At 37.7% G+C, this 17,255-nt stretch overlaps 1 protein-coding gene across 7 annotated transcripts in view; it reads right to left on the bottom strand.

The window, feature by feature from the left end:
• ZNF521 (zinc finger protein 521) overlaps window positions 1-17,255 on the bottom strand; it is a 279,324-nt gene that overhangs the window by 114,052 nt on the left and 148,017 nt on the right. The window lies entirely within an intron of this gene.

Below are 17,255 nucleotides of genomic sequence, written 5' to 3'. Positions count from 1 at the left end.
ACGAGTTTGAGAAGCCTGCTGCCTGCATGCTCTTCTAGTAGGCAACATTGCTGCCAGCTAATTGGATTGGTTTAAAATAAATTTTAGTCAAGCTTATATTCACTACATGGCCATACTTTTTAGTTAGGCAGAGTATCATCTGTAATAAAAATTAAAATCAGTTTAGCGGCTCCAATTGCAAGAACACTTACAAAACACGGATGCATCATCATAATTTTAAGCTTTCTACCAGCACCAATGAAGAGTTGGCAATGACCTCACATCTGGACCCAGATGGCACTTTCATTTTACTGGCCATTGTTCCTCCTGGATTTGGGGAGGAAACCTGCACAATTTTGCTCTTGTTTTATGACTGAAATTTAGAGCACGTTTTGATTCCCTTTGCCCCACACAGCAGCATATACGAAATGTACAGAAGTATGAACATAAAGAGCGTCCTTCTTCATTACTCTTTCTCTACCTAATAACACATTTTGGCATCTAATAAATTATGTCATTGGTTCAAAAGCCTATTTAAAAAAGCAATTGTGATAAACATCATAAATTGTATTGTCAAGCTGCACATAGTTATGTCGACGCCTTTTGCATGTTTACATGAATGTGCAGTGACTACATGACGCCCTGTACAATCTTCTTAAAGTAGACTCATGTATAGACACCTATAGAAAGAGGCTTGTAGAAATGTTGGGGTTTTCCAGGCAACTTCCCATTTCTGATAAAGATTAGACAACTTGTGCGATTAGGATGTGTCTGCAACACACGTGTGTTTTCATACACTATTCTGGATTCCAAGCATCATTCAGAGTGAAGCTAGCATTATTTAAATCTACGGACTCAACTTTCGAAGAGATATGAACATAACCACTTGCTATTTTGCAGAACCATGAGCATTCCTACGCTGCACTTTCATAGGTTAGTACGTCCTATACTCGTGTCTCTTTACACTGAACTTAACCCGCTTTTGTCATTTCATTACCTATTTCCCACAATTTCCAAAGAATTCTGAAGCAGAAATATACTTAGCTCTTTCAAAGTAGTTTGGCTTAAGGAAGTAAAAAAAGAATAACCTGGCTAAGTCCTAAGTTACCGCTTTTAATGGAAGTATAAATTTTGTCGAAACCAGTTAAACTTATTGCCTAGAAAATGGCATCAGCATCAGGCTTTGATGCAATGATCGCAAAGGAATCACTAAAAACACCTCAACCAAGGCTCCCAAATCGGACAACTTGTGAATACGGGGAGAGATTACTATTGCGTCTCTTGAAAGTGATATAGAGGCATCAAGAAAGTGTGTTTGTCTCCTTATACTATGCACACCAGCTGGCCCTGTATGTTGGGGTCAGATGCTTAAGCCTTGATTTCCTCATCTGTATAATGGGAAGAATGACGCAACCTCATGTCACAGTCTGAAGGATAAATGAACGAAATCTATTTGAGGGCAATACTGAGTGCACTTAACACGCAACATGTTTGCTTAATTTTTGGTCCTTACCAAAAACAAGCCCCAGACCCTGTGAAATGTATTTCTTATGATTTACACTTCTATATGTGATCATTTATCAATCCACTACTGACAGGGAGTAGGAATTTGGTTTGAGATAGTACCATACAGCATTTCACAAACCAGTTGTTGGTGTTGGTAGTGATGTGTATGTGTGTGTGTGTGCGTATGTATGTGTGTGTGTGTTTTAAATTTAGGAAAATCATGTTTCATGTACAGAACTGTCCTGGAATTTTGAGCATACAAGTTTGTTATTTCGAGCCATTTGATTAAATTTAACCACAGGAAACTCTTCCAAGTCCTAATGAAGCAGCATTTACATCTAAAAAGGGAGCCAAGCCAAAAAACATGCTTTTCCAATATCTCTCTTTCAAACAACAGACTCCAATATAAGCTCCATGGTTTTCATTTCACTTTTATACCATCTCTCTGAGCTTTTGGAAACAGGTTAAACACAAGACAGGAGGTGGAGCACCAGTAGGTCTTTGGTGTAAAGGGTTGGCAGCAGTTCTACATACAGATATGTGTGCATGTGTACGTACACACACACACACACACACACACTTAAATACACAAAGAAAACTATAAAAATTTATTTTAAAGAAAGGCCATTAAAAAATTAGAAAACTATAGTGACTGACAGAAAATTTGAATTTCAATTCAGATATCAGCCATATAATTTAAGACCTTTGAAATGAATGTACTTTTAGTTCATAACATAACACGTGATAGTTCAAGACACAGATTAGGTAAAACAGGCCTTTAAAGAAAGTTAAAATTACCTTTTCATTAAGAGAGAAAAGTTTTTTTGCCTCTAAACAAACCGATACAACTTGGAAGATTATAATTTTTTCATAAAAGACACATATACTTGCACACAATTTTATTGACTGTGTCATTACTAAGTTAAATTAAGCTGTTTCAATAACTGAAGAAGTTACAACTAACCGAAACAGCCTGGACATAGAATGCGATCTTATGATATTGCCAGGTTTCCAACATCACATTTATTCCATGCGATGGTGCACTTCAGCATAATAATGCTTGGATCCTAGGATGCAGCAGACACAGAAATAATGTCAAAAGCAATTCTTCACATTTGGATCTTACCACATCAAGTGCAAATAATGAACTTAAACTTGAAAATGCAATTTGCTCCTTTTAAAGTATACATTTTTAACTCTTGCAAAAAACAACAAAAAAACCCCACCACATTCATTTCCAACGCCTCGAGGTAAAGAGGATGGCATCTATCACAAGTGCAGAGAATGTCTGAAGGATTTAGAAGCAATCTTTTCATAATGCTTCTTTGGGTGAGGAAGTAGAGTTATGAGTTGCTCAAAATTCATAAAGATTATTAAGTTTACATCCTCACAGAAGATCTGCCACCACTGCATCCCTCAGCTAGACTCTCAGCATCCCTGCCCAACTCTACTGAGAATAGGTCTCTGGTTCAGGACATTCATTCATTTTGTGGCATTAGTGCTCCAGTGTATAAAACAAAGATTCTGTCCCATTCAAAAATCAAACAAACAGAAACAAAAAAACAAATTGCCTCCAGTGGAACAAGGATACAATATCATAACTGAATTCAGGTACTCATTCCATCAATAACCCTGCATGGAAGTAACTTTAAAAGGGAAGTAAGTTGTTATTCCAGCAAGTTGATTCCAGATTATCAACTTGTGTGTCTGTGCCTGCTGGGCTATTTGAATGATTACTCTGTCCCTCAATGCCCTCAGCTATGACTGACCGGGCACCCATGGCCATGACCCCTCACGGTAAGGAAGCTTCCTAAACAACAGTGAGCTTTCCTGCTTGATGAGTTCCAACCTCACAGCTCATCTAAACTGAGCCTATGGGCTTCACGGTTTTCCTTCTTACTCTCCGCATAGGTCTACGGGAAGTTATGAAACATATTTTTCTAGTCCTCCCAGGAGCAAGGCCAGGTTCACAATTTGACCTCAGATACACAGCAGTCCTGCAAAGCCAGACAGTCTGATAGAACTGAGTATTAGTGTTCTCTGCCCGGCCCAACACAAACCATAACATGCAGCAGGGAGCAATGTTGCTTGTGGGAAATGACAAGCAATGGATCAGTGGGAGAAAAATAATGGGATTTAATCACATAAAAATATCCCAGGCACACAGCTCCCTTTTCAACAAGCTGCCCACCTCAGGTGAGGGCACAATGTTCTTCGGAAACCAACCACCTATAATTTACAAGGGAGCTACCTAGCCAGATCTTTTGATCAGATTAAGTTACAGGATTCTGGGCACACCCAGAGATGCTCCTTCCCTCACGTGAGTATATGCACCTCCTGGAATAATTTTAAACGCAGATACATAAACACCTATGTATGCACCACAGATGTCTTGGACGTGTGAGAAACGATCCCAGGAACAGGGCAGGCTCATGTGAAAGACTGTCACAGACTAATTAAGGACACTGCTGCCGAAAAAGGAAGGGTGACCCTGCAGTCTTATTTACACAATTTCCAGCCAGAGGGCTGTGAAGTGGAGCCCCAGTGGGGGCATTTCTATCTGAAACCCAAGGGCACCTGCATTAAGGAAACCGGTGTAAATGAATCCCTTTGCTCGATGACAGAAGGAAAGACACCAATACTTCAATTATCTTGGTATGGAATCTATGTGCCGACCCTCTTGGATTCTACATAACAAGACACAGTTATCTCTTATTTTATTATTATTATTATTATTTGCACTCCACTCTGCATTCATTTAGAAGGAGGACATTTTGTGGCAAGAACAATAAAGCTCTTTAGGCAGAAGGTAGTGATTCAAAAATTGCAAAACCTCAGCTTTCAAAAATAGCCTAAGTGACCTCTTGCAGTACTCTGGCCACTCTAGCAAGCAGGAGGCAACCCCTGTGAAGAGCGAATTCTGGCAAAGTTCTCTCTTCACAGATGATGCACAGCTTAAGCTATAATGAGTTTTTGGGTTACAAATGCTGAACGCATTAATATTCCTTGATGATAATTATCACAGTATAAGCACCTTTCCCAATGTGAGTAGCATAAAGCAACTGAAGCAGCATTTTTACTACATTTGAAACAAGCTGGAAAATGGGATTTTCTACTCTTGTAACCTGGGGTCAACATACATCAAGCATTGAATATTAAACACACCTCTATATGAATCCCGCATCCCTTTCCTACCCTTCTGCTTCATGTATACCTAAAGCTATCTCCTTTATCCATTCTTCATTATGAAATTCTTGATATGAACATACCTGTGACATATATTAATTCAAAAAAGAAATGTGTTTCCCCCCAATCACATGAATCCTATGTTTCTTCTTATGAGAATACAAATAGCACATAAGATCAGTAAGCCATGCTTTACAGATGAGATGTGTCTCTCTGCAGTTTGAATGAATACTGTGGTCACTGGCTGCATATAAAACAAGATGAAAATTAGAATTGAGCAAACAGGCTCCTAGAAGAACCAAATGCATCACATACAAGACAAACTACATACAGCCTTTATCTTTATACTTTCAAAACTCATCATACGCTTAAGCACTGAAGGTTTACATGTGAATTCTAAGCCACCAACATGATAACAGTCATGATGTCAGCAGCATTATTTACTGGCAATAGTTCGCTAAGGATCCTGGAAACCAATTTTCACTCCAGATTAAAAGAACAATTATTGTTATTTGGATAATAACCATCAAATAGTATAAGAAGAAAATGATAAAGGTGATTCATTATGCATTATATCGGCAGTATCTGTCTAAGATTCGGTGTTTGCCTAGCATACCCCAAACGGATGCTGTATAGACTTCACTTACTATACCCCAATTTCATAATATGCTCGGAATAAACTATAAATTGACTTTTCCTCATCTCTTTTTCTTCCTCTCTCTCTATTTAGTGAAAAAGAAAAAAATGTCTATTTTAAAGCCCAACTGATACTAGGATGGCTCAAAATCATTACAATATAAGAGCCTCCTTTTTAAAAAGCATGCTATAATATCATTTTAAGATTCTATGTAAATAATCCCAACAGCACTTTGACTTAACAGTGACAAAATGAAAGCCAGTTCGAACCCTTAATCCAAAGAATGGGAATTGATTTAGGTATTTTTTTAGGTGTGAATCTGCTGAACTCATTTGTACCGTGTTACCCACACTTCATTTAGATAATATGCCATGCTATAACTGCCTCAAGTTCTGTAACATCATTTTTACTTACGTGCTGCAAAAATGTCTTCAAATCCCATTTGAATAGAAGGCAGGGTTATGAGGGAACCTTTGCTAAATATTTAACAGCACCATCAGCTTATTAAATACTATAATGTGAGAGCCATGAAAACGTGATATACAGTGCTCGCCTTTTTTCTAAAACTTAATGCTTCTGCTCATTTTGAACACTCTGCAAGCCCATTCATCAGCAGAACTGATGCATTTTAAAAAGTCCTCATTTACTGGCAGATAAATGTGGTTAGAGAACGTTTTTAGTGTAGAAATGATTGGAAACCTACTTGGTTTTACTGTGCAAAATTTGCTTTGCTCTGGCCTAGGGAAAAAAAAACCTCACGAAACATTTAAAAGCCTATTTTGAAAGAGCATGCAAAGGAACACTGTTTGAAATAAAACAAAGTAGGGGGTATTCTTGGTTCACAGGAATATAAATACACCAAAACAAGGCAACAGATTTACAGACAGCTGATAAAGTACATGTATTCATCGAATCTGGAAATAGTATCTCAAATACACATCATATAACGAGATTACCCATTGTGACGTTGCTTTTGACCATGACATTGTTGGCAGGTAATTTCATTTGCAACTATTCATAATTGCATTTTTTAGAAGAACGGGTTAATACAATTTTGCATTTAGTCTGTTAAGATATTTTTAACTAAAACTATGCTTTTTTAAAAAAAAAAAAAAAGTTAATCAGAAATTTTGTAGCCTGTTGCAGTGGGTAGAAAGTAGGAATTCTCTCTGAAAAGATATTTCTATTCACAAAGAGATACACTATAGTCTAATTTAAAGAACACCCCCTTTCCACTGGAGGCCTGCAGAGTGAGCGTTTATCCTGTAAACACTGTAACAATGATTATCTGTCCTCCCCTGTTCTCAGTGGAGACTCTTGCTTTGGAAAATGTCTTGTGGTGACTTACTAAATTCAGGCTATTTCAATTAGTATTACTGCACATTAAAAATTAATTGCATTACTGAGTGGATTAAGGTTTAAATTTCAATTCTACAGTATGTGCACTAGAAATGACAGCTAAAAATCAATGCTCCTTGGCCCACAATCGGAAGTATGTACACTTGAACAGCGCGGGCCTGGCGTCACCGGCCAAGCAGTTTTAAAAGACTTGATAGTTCAATTGAAGGTGTGTCAGCTCTAATTCTACATTTTAGTTTGAATGTTGCACAGTAGCCCAGCCTTAGAAAAAGAAAAACAGAACAACAGTTGACCTAACCATTTGGAAAAACAAATGGACACAGGTACTAAAATTATGACAACAAAGGGATTAAAATTCGCATATAATTATACCCAGGCTAAAACCTTGCTCATAACTCTGTTTAATAAGAACACAGGATCCTTGACTTAAATCCACACTATTTTTTTTTTATTAGTTACTGAGTGACAGCAGTCGGTTGGGGGCAGGAAACAGGCTAGTTTGTAGAGGCATTACTACTATGTACAACGTTCATAATAACTTTATTCTATGTTTTAAAGAAACCCAAGAAGATATGGAAAATACAAATGTTTTCCTTAAACAGCGATCCTATTTAAGCCCCCTTTATAAATTATTAAATCTCTTTGGGGGAAGGGACAAATGAGTTGATCATCCTGACGACAAATTTATTACATCTAGACGAAACGTGTGAAAAGAAATGGGTCACTTTTATTCACAGTAAATTTGTTCTTCTGAGAAGATGAAGATGAGGAACATTACAAACCAAGTCCACAGAGTAAAGGAGGATCAATAAAGGCCCACCAAGCCACCCAGGGTGTCTGGGTTTGGAACTGAATGGTGATTGGTATGTGCCTAAGAGAAAAAATGCTGCCTGCAATGTTCCTTAAGATGCCCTCTGTGGTTGCACCTGCACCGGTGGCCAAGAGCAAGTTCAGTGGCAAGAGAGTAAAGGAGGTGGGAAGTAATAACAACAATAAAAAGAATAATCTGTTGCAAATGGACCCCGAGGTGTAGTAGTCATCCCCGTGCAACAATCACCCTTCACTGCAATTTACTGATGTGGCTTCATTACAATACAGCATATAAAGGGGCAACGTACAACGTGCACTCTTGAAAGCTATGTGGTTTGATGCAGCACACAACACCCTAGAAGGCACTGCTCGAGGAGCCAAGTCAGACTGTGCAAAAGTGAAATTACCTATAAAAAAATTAAACAGAGATATAACATGTGTACAGCATCGTGATACATGGGCAGGGGGTGGAAAGAGGGTAAAAGGTAGCAGGGAAAGGTATTTCCTTAGTGAACTATTAAAGGCATTCCAAATTCATCTGAATTAAAACATCCTTTGAAGAGGTAACAACTTCTAGCTTTGTTAGAAGGAAAAGATAAAGGATATGATGTTTCCTGTTTGGGAAATAGAAACTGGCACTCTGTTTCCTATCCTGATTCTTCATAAAATGAACTTAAACCATGTTCTTAGGTGAACTTTAATACGGCACATTCAGGTTCCTATTATGCAAAAGGAGAACACGATTCGCTTCTCCCACTCTGGCCTGGCTGTAGTTCAAAGCCTTACTTTTCAGTCAGTGCCCAGAAGATGCTGAAGCAATGTGTTAAGGCGAAAAAAGAGCTTCTTTCCTCACCAAGGATCATTGAGTATGTCATTGGTTAATTCTTGTTCTATGCTCCTCATTAACATGACTCTCAAGTTTCTGGTTATCATATCCGAAATATTAAGACATAATAACTATGAAGGTGCAGATAATTGGATATTAACCAGAACATACTTGACTGGGCAGGACGTAGGGCCCTGCTTAAACTAATCCTGAAATATATTAATCACCAATTAATGAAAGGGTTTCGAATTCATTTTCTATTATAGAACACCTCCGAGTATCTAAGATTTTTCTAACAGAATGACTTGGAATAACAGGATAGAAATAAAGAACATGGCCATTTGATGGTGGGCCTGAATTAATTCTTTACAGCCTGTTGTCAGGTAATCATGAAAACTATAGTTAAAGCCTTGATTACAGTTACGAAGCCGGATGCAAAGAAGAGGGGATACTTTTCAATGTTCAGCGGCCTTGGTTTAAATTCCAAATTTTTTCCTTTAAATGGCAGAGCCACAGCTAAATATTTCACCAGAGAGCTGTCATAATATTATCTGAGTCTTTCAGCCTAAGCAGACTGTAGCCCTCCAACCTAACAACAGATGTACTCTTAAAATAAAAACCAGTTAATGGGAGCCAGAGAGATCCAGCAAAGGCATGCTTTGTACATAGTAAACAGGAAGTAGTAAGAAGGTGGTGAATATATTGAGGGATAAAAACCCTGACTTAAGTGGTGGTTGAAAAGTGACCACCACTTAGATGGAAATAAAGTAATGCTGAGAAAAGAAAATGGGAAAAAAAGGAAAAGAAAACAGAAAGAGGAACATAGAGAAAAGGAAAGGCATATTTCTCTAAAATCCACGGGGCTGTGAGATTGTGTCTGATGTGTCACAGATATTCTCCTAGTTTGGTTGTAAAAGCCCCCACTAAGCTCCCTAGAAAAACTTCTGTACCTATTTCAGTGAGTTAGAGAAATTGCTACCAAAATGCTATTCATCTTTTAAAAAATTTCCAAGTACAGTATTCTCACAAAGAAATTCCAATATCTTTTCCAACTTAAAAGGTGTGCCCCCCAGGTTCTCTGAAAAAAACTTACATTTTCATACACAAACTACTATATATAAAATAGATAACTAATAAGAACCTACTGTATAGCACAGGGAACTCTACTCAATACTCTCTAATGGCCTATATGGGAAAAGAATCAAAAAAAAGAGGGGATATATGTATATGTATAGCTAATTCACTTTGCTGTACACCTGAAACTAACACAACATTGTAAATCAACTATACTCCAATAATTTTTTTTTTTTAAATGACTTACATTTTTAAGTCAGAGAAAACAAGGTGTTCGGATGAATGCAACGGAAGCAAGGGACTGAAATGATGCCATCTCTGTTTTTCCTGCCTTTAGTCACTTAATTTGATGAAAATAGTTAAGAAAACTCCTGTTATCTCGGGGTTGTGAAAAAAATTCTGTTCTTTGTTGAATTTAATTTTAATAATTCTTAAATAAGCACTCACGGCAGATGAACTAAGATACACAGGCAAGTCAGCCCTTTTATCAACAATTTTGCCATAGAAATACACAAACATTTCAACGGCTCTTCATTAGCAAACAGATCAACAAGTGATATTTTAATGCCTGACTTTATTCCATCTCTGTGGGGACCGTAGTTGAGAGTGTGATGTACAGTACAGAGAAAGGAATCATCAGCCACAGCGTCCCAGGGCTCTCTCCATTGAGGACTTCGAAGCCTCTGCTTAAAGAGTGCATTTAATTGACTGATAGACAGTAGCTTCTTTGTTCACAGAAGACAGCGAAGTAATGGCAGCTTGAAAATCGTACCATCTACAGGGTCTCCTGAGACTAGTAACAGGGGGATATGTGTCAGGAATAAATAAATAATCTAATTATTAAGCCACTTCCTGTCAAGTTAACTCCAATTTGTTGGCTTTTGAAGGCAACAAAACGAGGCATTTTTCCTCATTATGCTTCTCTTTTTATACCAGTGGTAATCACAGGCGGATTAAAGGGTGCCTGATTGGTTTTTTTGTCAAGGAACTGAGAAGCAGCCAACAGTACAGAAAAACAGAGTTGGGGTTAGAAGAAATTTCATGCTTGTCTCCTTTCCAGCTCCCTAACAGCCCACACGGTTGCCCCATACAGAGCTGCCAGCTGTACAGCAAATGCGTACCCCTCCAACTGAGGCCTACCGGGCCACAGGCGCCATCCTGAGAGCTGTGAGATACCTTGCAATCTTGGCAGGTAGCTACTGCTGTCATAGGCATAATTCTAAAGGTGACCTAGGAAGCCCTATCAGCTCACCAAATGCAACAATACGAGCAGCTGAAGTTCAACGCCTACTCTCCATATTGGCTCCCTTTCCTTTGTTTACTGCTATGATTGGCCCCCCAAGTAGGAAATAACCTATGGAAATAGGTCATCAGAGACCTTTTCTTTTTATGTGTCTGAGCCGATCCTGTGGAAATAGGTCACGATGCCTATGCGTATGTGGGCCTGTGTGTGTGTGCGGGGATCGATCTTTTTATCTTTTGCTGATGACTCTCCCCGCCCTCCATTCAGAAATGTTTTGCAAACTTCATGCAGAAACAGACACCCACACTTGATAAACAACATATCAAACGGTGAGTGGAAACGGATATGCCCGTGGCATATTCTACTGCAAGTCAAAGGAGAGGACAAAACCGGAGCCAGGAGCCCTACCAACGTCTCTCAGACAGTCACATGGAACCTTCTATCTGGCACAGACTCTGCCCAGCGTCTCTGTATGGAGCTTAGGAAGGAAGGCTGGCACCCCGTAATTCTTCTTGGGAACAACGTTCTTCTGAGGTCTCTTTTAGGACGATGTGCTCTAAAAAGTAACAAGAAACTGTATCTTCCACCTGTCGGTGGGCTCAGTGAAAACCCCCAGGCTCAGAGAAAATTAACATCAGGAGAAATGTCTAAGAGGCTTTCTTAAGGGCTTGTAAATTAGAAACTGCACTAGCTGCCAGTATCTTTACTCTTGTAAATCAAAGCTGCTAGGTACAGGCTAAAACACAAAACAAGGATAAACATCCTGATTTGTCTTTTAAAAGCTTAACACTGAAATAATAGAGAGGCTCAAAGATTTCCTTGAAAAGTTGCTTCCGAAATAAGAATCCAAATAATCAAGATGAGCTCTTGAAAACTGTATCTTATTCCAAACAGATTTTTTTTTTCTTTGAAAAGATCTTTTTGCTTTCATATTAAATTGTCTTTGTTTTTAGAAAGGCTGATGGTAGCGGAGCTTGATAATTTCCTGTGTCACCACTTTGCACTTGGTAAACGGTGTAGCTATGTTCTATTTATGCCTGCGTATGTCCTTTCTGAATACGTCTTGAATTTTTGTTAAATTGTGCAGATAATTAAACCCTCTTCATATTTACAGTCTGCTTCACTGGTACCATGAATTCTGTTTTCAGTTACTGTCTGCAAATTCCCTCTCTGAACAATTTCATACGAAGCAATAACACTTCATTTTACATACGTTTTATCTGATGTCCCCATACAGAGCTGCCAGCTGTACAGCAAATGTGCGGTTCTCAAACTGAGGCCTACCAGGCCACAGGCGCCATCCTGAGAGCTGTGAGGCACCTTGCTGTCACTGGCAAGCTTCCGTGCTGTCACTGTGACCATCACTCCACACTTCATACAACTTAAAATCATCTGATTATTAGAATTTGTGGCCCACACTCCATTTTATCCTTTATTTAATCTATCCCCACATCACACATTTGTTTAAATGTTTTGGCTGCTTTACAAATCACGCAGCCATCTGCACAGTAGGTGTGACACCATTTTTTAGACAAAAGTTACGTGGCAAACAAAGATAAAGTCATTTGAGATGCTTTGGTGTTTGTTATTCTGCCTGGTTCACTTGGACCAACTCTAAGAAATAAATAGAATTATCTGTGTAAATCGATGAACATCTATAAAAAACAACACCCAGCAGAACACAGAGCGTGCTCCATTACCTACGTTAATATCATGACAGCTGAGGAGAGATGACCTGGCCCACTTCTCATCTCTCCTGTACAGATGGCTATTAAAGAGAAAGTATCCCTTTTGTATGGTCCATGTAGAAACCCTTTATGGGCTTTTCAAATAAGCCAGCATTGCCCACATGAGGGTAGCTTTCTGTTACCATTAAACTGCCCAGATTTCATCTTTTTTAATTCAGCTCCGGATGAAACAAGCCAGTATTTCAACATATTTAACACCAAATGCTTGTTTCTTACTTCCCCGAGTTTTGTAAGCAATCAACTGAAGATGACTTAAAAAAAAAAGATTCAATAGTCTTCTCATTTAGAATTCATGTAAACTCCAGAGAACCTAAGGACTTGGAGCTTCTTAGGACAGTGCAGGTAGACACATATCTATACACCCACACATATATGCACTATTGTAGATTCATTCTGTTCATTTTTTTAAAAAAGCAGCCAATGAAAGCTGAGAGTGTAAAGGGCAACATGGCTCTTTATCTTCCTATGCAGAGATCCATATCTTTGGATATTCCCCCTTCAGACACATAAAATCCAAAACCATTATAGGCCTCAAAATATTGGCTTTAGTCTATTCTAAAGCAAGAGCACTCAAGCTGAAATGTTTCAGAGGCGATGCTGAATGTCACAGAACTATAATGAAGATTAGTACGTAGCGCACCATCCACTAAAGAAATGGAAAGAAAAGAATGCCATTTGTGACCCTGGGCACCGAACAAATTGCAGAACATGCGGATGTCACCTGCCACAAGCACAGACTAAAATTCCACCACACTGTACAAAACTGGCCTATGCATTCCTTTTGTCTTGATATCAGCCCTTCATAGCACATGTAACGTAATACATAGGGTAGATATCTTCCCACGTGCACTGTGGAAAGCTTGAATCATTTCACGATCTTTTAAAAATTGTAACTATCCATAAAACACTGAGTATTAGAGATTTGAATAAAAATAGTTAATATCTATGCATCTGTGTTTTTGTATTAGTTGTCATTCACAGTCCCAAATTCTAGCTTTGCTTTTCTAAAAGATAAATACGTTTGCTTCGTCCAAATACTCTAAGCATCGCCCTTGATCTGCGACATGTTTGTTAATGACTATTTGTGGATTTTCCTATTTTTTCGCAAAAGAGTGTACTCTGCCACCTTAGATACAATTTTGCTATTACATCACTCGTCTTTCTGATCAGATGAAAAACAGGAAAAAAAAACTTATTAAGTAATCATCTCTAAGTCACTTTTTAACAACAATTCTTAGGTAAATGGTTTATATTCATTCCCTTCATATTCTCCATATGAGAACTATGAAAGCAAGGGCTGGAAATAGCCACAGCTATATAATGACCACTTGTCCTCCAAAGGCCATGACTGTAGCCATCAATTCCAAGGATAATGGTATTTCTCCCCTTTGATCATTTCTTTGTCAAGCTGACTGGCCTTCGATGGTGAGCTTACTGCCGGTTGTCTACCACCAGCCGCTCGCAATTTGCTCCCTCCGTTTCATGAGACAGTTGTCTGTGGCTGTTTGGAACACATTGGTCTCTTTGGGGATTTATGCGCTAGTTGCAATGCCAACCTCCGTAGTGATCGAAATTTCTTTCTAACTAAAATAGATAATTAGAGGCTGGTAACTATTGGTCAAGAATTATCAGAGTGAAAAAATTAAGCTTCTCATAAATAGTTCTTGGCAATGTCATCTCTTTGTATTGTCGCATGCCTAACAACCCTTTATTCAGAGCACTTACAAATTTGCTCTACTGCTGTTGAGCCTCATAATTTTATATGAGGCAATCCCTTTCCTGGGTTAAACACATTTACATTCTCTTGTCTCATCACGATCTGTGCTAATCCATACCAAATAATAATAATAACAACAACGATAATAATAATAACAGAAATCTCAAAGAGGAAAAAAAACAATAAATATTTACTGTGCTGATAAGAAGAGACAAGTGAATAATGAATTAAAGGACACAGTGCACAATGGCTTCTTTCTGTATTTTCAGGTCAAAAGCCAATGTAAACTATGTGAAAAGAACAAAGGAAGACAAGAAAAAATTTCTCATCTGTGCAGACTTTAAAAGAGGGAAATCTTTTCCCCAGGAAAGCTGTTAAAATGTTTCATAGCTCTTTGTGTGTGTGTGTGTGTGTGTGTGTGTGTGTGTGTGTGTGTAAAGAAGAAGAGAAGAGAAACCTCTAAATAGCCACTGGTCTGATTTCTTACTGAAACGGTGTCAAAATGCAATCGAGACTGAGGTTTTCTTTTTTTCCTTAATAGACATAAGTCAAATCCCGAATGCATTTTTATTGAGTAATTATTCCTGCAACTCAAACCATGTGTTCACACCTAGCTGCAAAATGGCACTTATGCAGAACATCTCCAGTGTATACCTGGTAGAAACACTGATGGTTTTCCTTTCACAAATGTCCCTGGCCAAAAGCCTGAGACTAGCATATCCAGAAAGAAGCGTGGAGGTTCCCTGACATTGAAATTGCATTAAAACATGTGGGCTACGTAGAAGCAAATGCAAATGACTTGGTCAAAGAAGGAATTTAAAGTTACACCTCACTGAGTCATCTGCAGACCTTGTTTTCCATCAGGTGACATAATCTTTCCCCAGACTGACTGAAATGGAAAACAAAATCTGTGAAAACACTATAGACCCTCTTAACAAAAAGAGTAAGAGGCTTTTCAGATAGCCTCTAATCTCTCTTCCCTGCTAAATGTCTGGTTGAGATTATTTTTTGATTAGACAAAAAACATACACAGATACACAACCTAAAAATACCTACCCTCAACGGAGGTATTTTAGCCAACAAAATCATGCTGCCTGCCTCATTTGAAAAACTAAGCATCACACTGGGATTTTAAAAAGGGATATCTTAGCTTTTGTGACATCCTCCCCTTACACATTCTCTCTCTCTAGATATTAACAATGCGAGGAAGTGTAGGGACTTGAATGCATGGTCAACAGATGTAACAATTAAATGGATACTATTCATTTGTTTGGGCCTCAAGTGCAAGAGAATTACATATTTTATTATTAAAAAATAGCATGAATATTAACTAACTAGGCCCTCTGTGAAAAGGAATAGAATTTGCTTCTCTGATGGAAGGTGAATTGTTAAACGCTCAGATCCCAAGAGGAGACGAGTGTCATATTAATCCACCATAAGGTAGAGGGGGGAAAGCTTTGGGAAAGCACTAATGATGCAAGGAATATTGAGAGAAATACTAAGGGAAAGGTATAAAGCAATTTAAAAAAAGGGCCAGGACAAACCAATGAACGTTTTGGACAAATGATACCAAAATCAAGAATTCCTCTCACGCTCAACATTCCATTCAGATTCTACGTGTGCAAAAGAACATTAATACTGTGTTGAAAATATATTCCATTTGTTCATCTGGGCCCTGGGATAAATAATAAATCCAGAACCAGAAACATGTTTACACAGACTAATCAGAAGCTAATCAGAAGCACAACGATTCACTAACTTTTCCATAGGCTGCAAACTTCCAAGAAATATTCTCACTAAAGCCCATGTAAAACTGTAGCATAATGCAGAACCATGAATGACTCTCACCAGTAAACTCTACTCAAGAAATAAAGAGATGGAAAATATTAACACTCATTATTTGGAAAGAAGAATTCATTTTTTCTAACCCATGACGCCCCCCACACCAAGTCCATTTTTAAAGTTTATATAGAGTATTTTTTTGGAATCCAAAATAGAAAGGAAAATAGAAGAAACATTTCAATCTCTCTTACACATTGTCATTACCTTCTAAACACTCGGTAAAACTGTCAGTGTTATTCTGACACATTTAAGAATAGGCCATTTAATGTATAAGAAAATCACTAATAATATTAGTACTTAAATCTCGAAAATATAGAGATAAAGTGACCAATATTTTAGACCAATATTTTAGCTCTTAGGTATAAGTTCCATTTTGCATAATTAAGCAGTTAGTCTTTTATAAACCATAATCCTCCTAAAGACCATCATTTGAAAACTATAAAGCAAATCCTATTGAAAACCTATTAATAAAGTTTCCAACATTCTTTTGACTTCATTTTCATTAATATCTACAAGAGCATTACAAGTTTTGTTATAGCTGGTTTTAAGGATCGGTAACTATAGTTGGAGCAACCCTTCCACTGTACGTTCTCAGAATGCAGTTGATTAGTGTATGATAAAACTTGTTTACCCCTGAAAATGAGTTCAGAGTCTAAAATGTTGAATTTTCTTTCCTTTCTTAGAGTTTGATAGTAGGAGACCATGAGGTTGATCAGACTTTTAAAATATTATATCACAATTATTTACAGTATTATAAAACACCATGAAAGGAGTATGAAATAAAAAACTCTCATAGTGTAAAAACACAAATGAATGACAAAAATAGTATAAAGTAATAGCAATTGCCATTTTACTAGTAGAAAAAGATCTGCTTGATAAAGTTTAATTGGCTGGTAAAATTCTTAGTGTTATTACTAAGTGCTTATCAAATTAAAAACATAGGAGGTAACCCCAGAGGAATTAAGGGATAATGGGACAATATGAGTAAGTGAAAAAATTATCCTTTTAGTTCTAGCCCATGTGATAAATGCAAAATCCCTGAAAACAGTGGCTTAGAGCGACTTCAGAGATCTTTACCCAAACCGCTTTTACAAAGATCTGTGTAAAATTTGGTGGGGAATAAAAAATGATGACTGAATTCTTAATGTGATCTTTATGATAATGATTATTTCCAGGCTGTTGAAACCATACATATAAAATTATTTTACGGCAATTTAAATTATTTATGTTTCCCTATCACAAAAACTCACCACTCTACATTTTGATACAGATGCTTAAGCAACACACAGTACTGCCATTACCATAATAACTTCTGAAATTAAAACCTG

The sequence above is a fragment of the Balaenoptera physalus genome, assembly GCF_965194825.1.
Source record: "Balaenoptera physalus genome assembly, chromosome: 12".
NCBI classification, from domain to species: Eukaryota; Metazoa; Chordata; class Mammalia; order Artiodactyla; family Balaenopteridae; genus Balaenoptera; species Balaenoptera physalus.
Note: the sequence above shows the minus strand (reverse complement) of the source record. Positions and strands in the feature narration are given on the sequence as shown.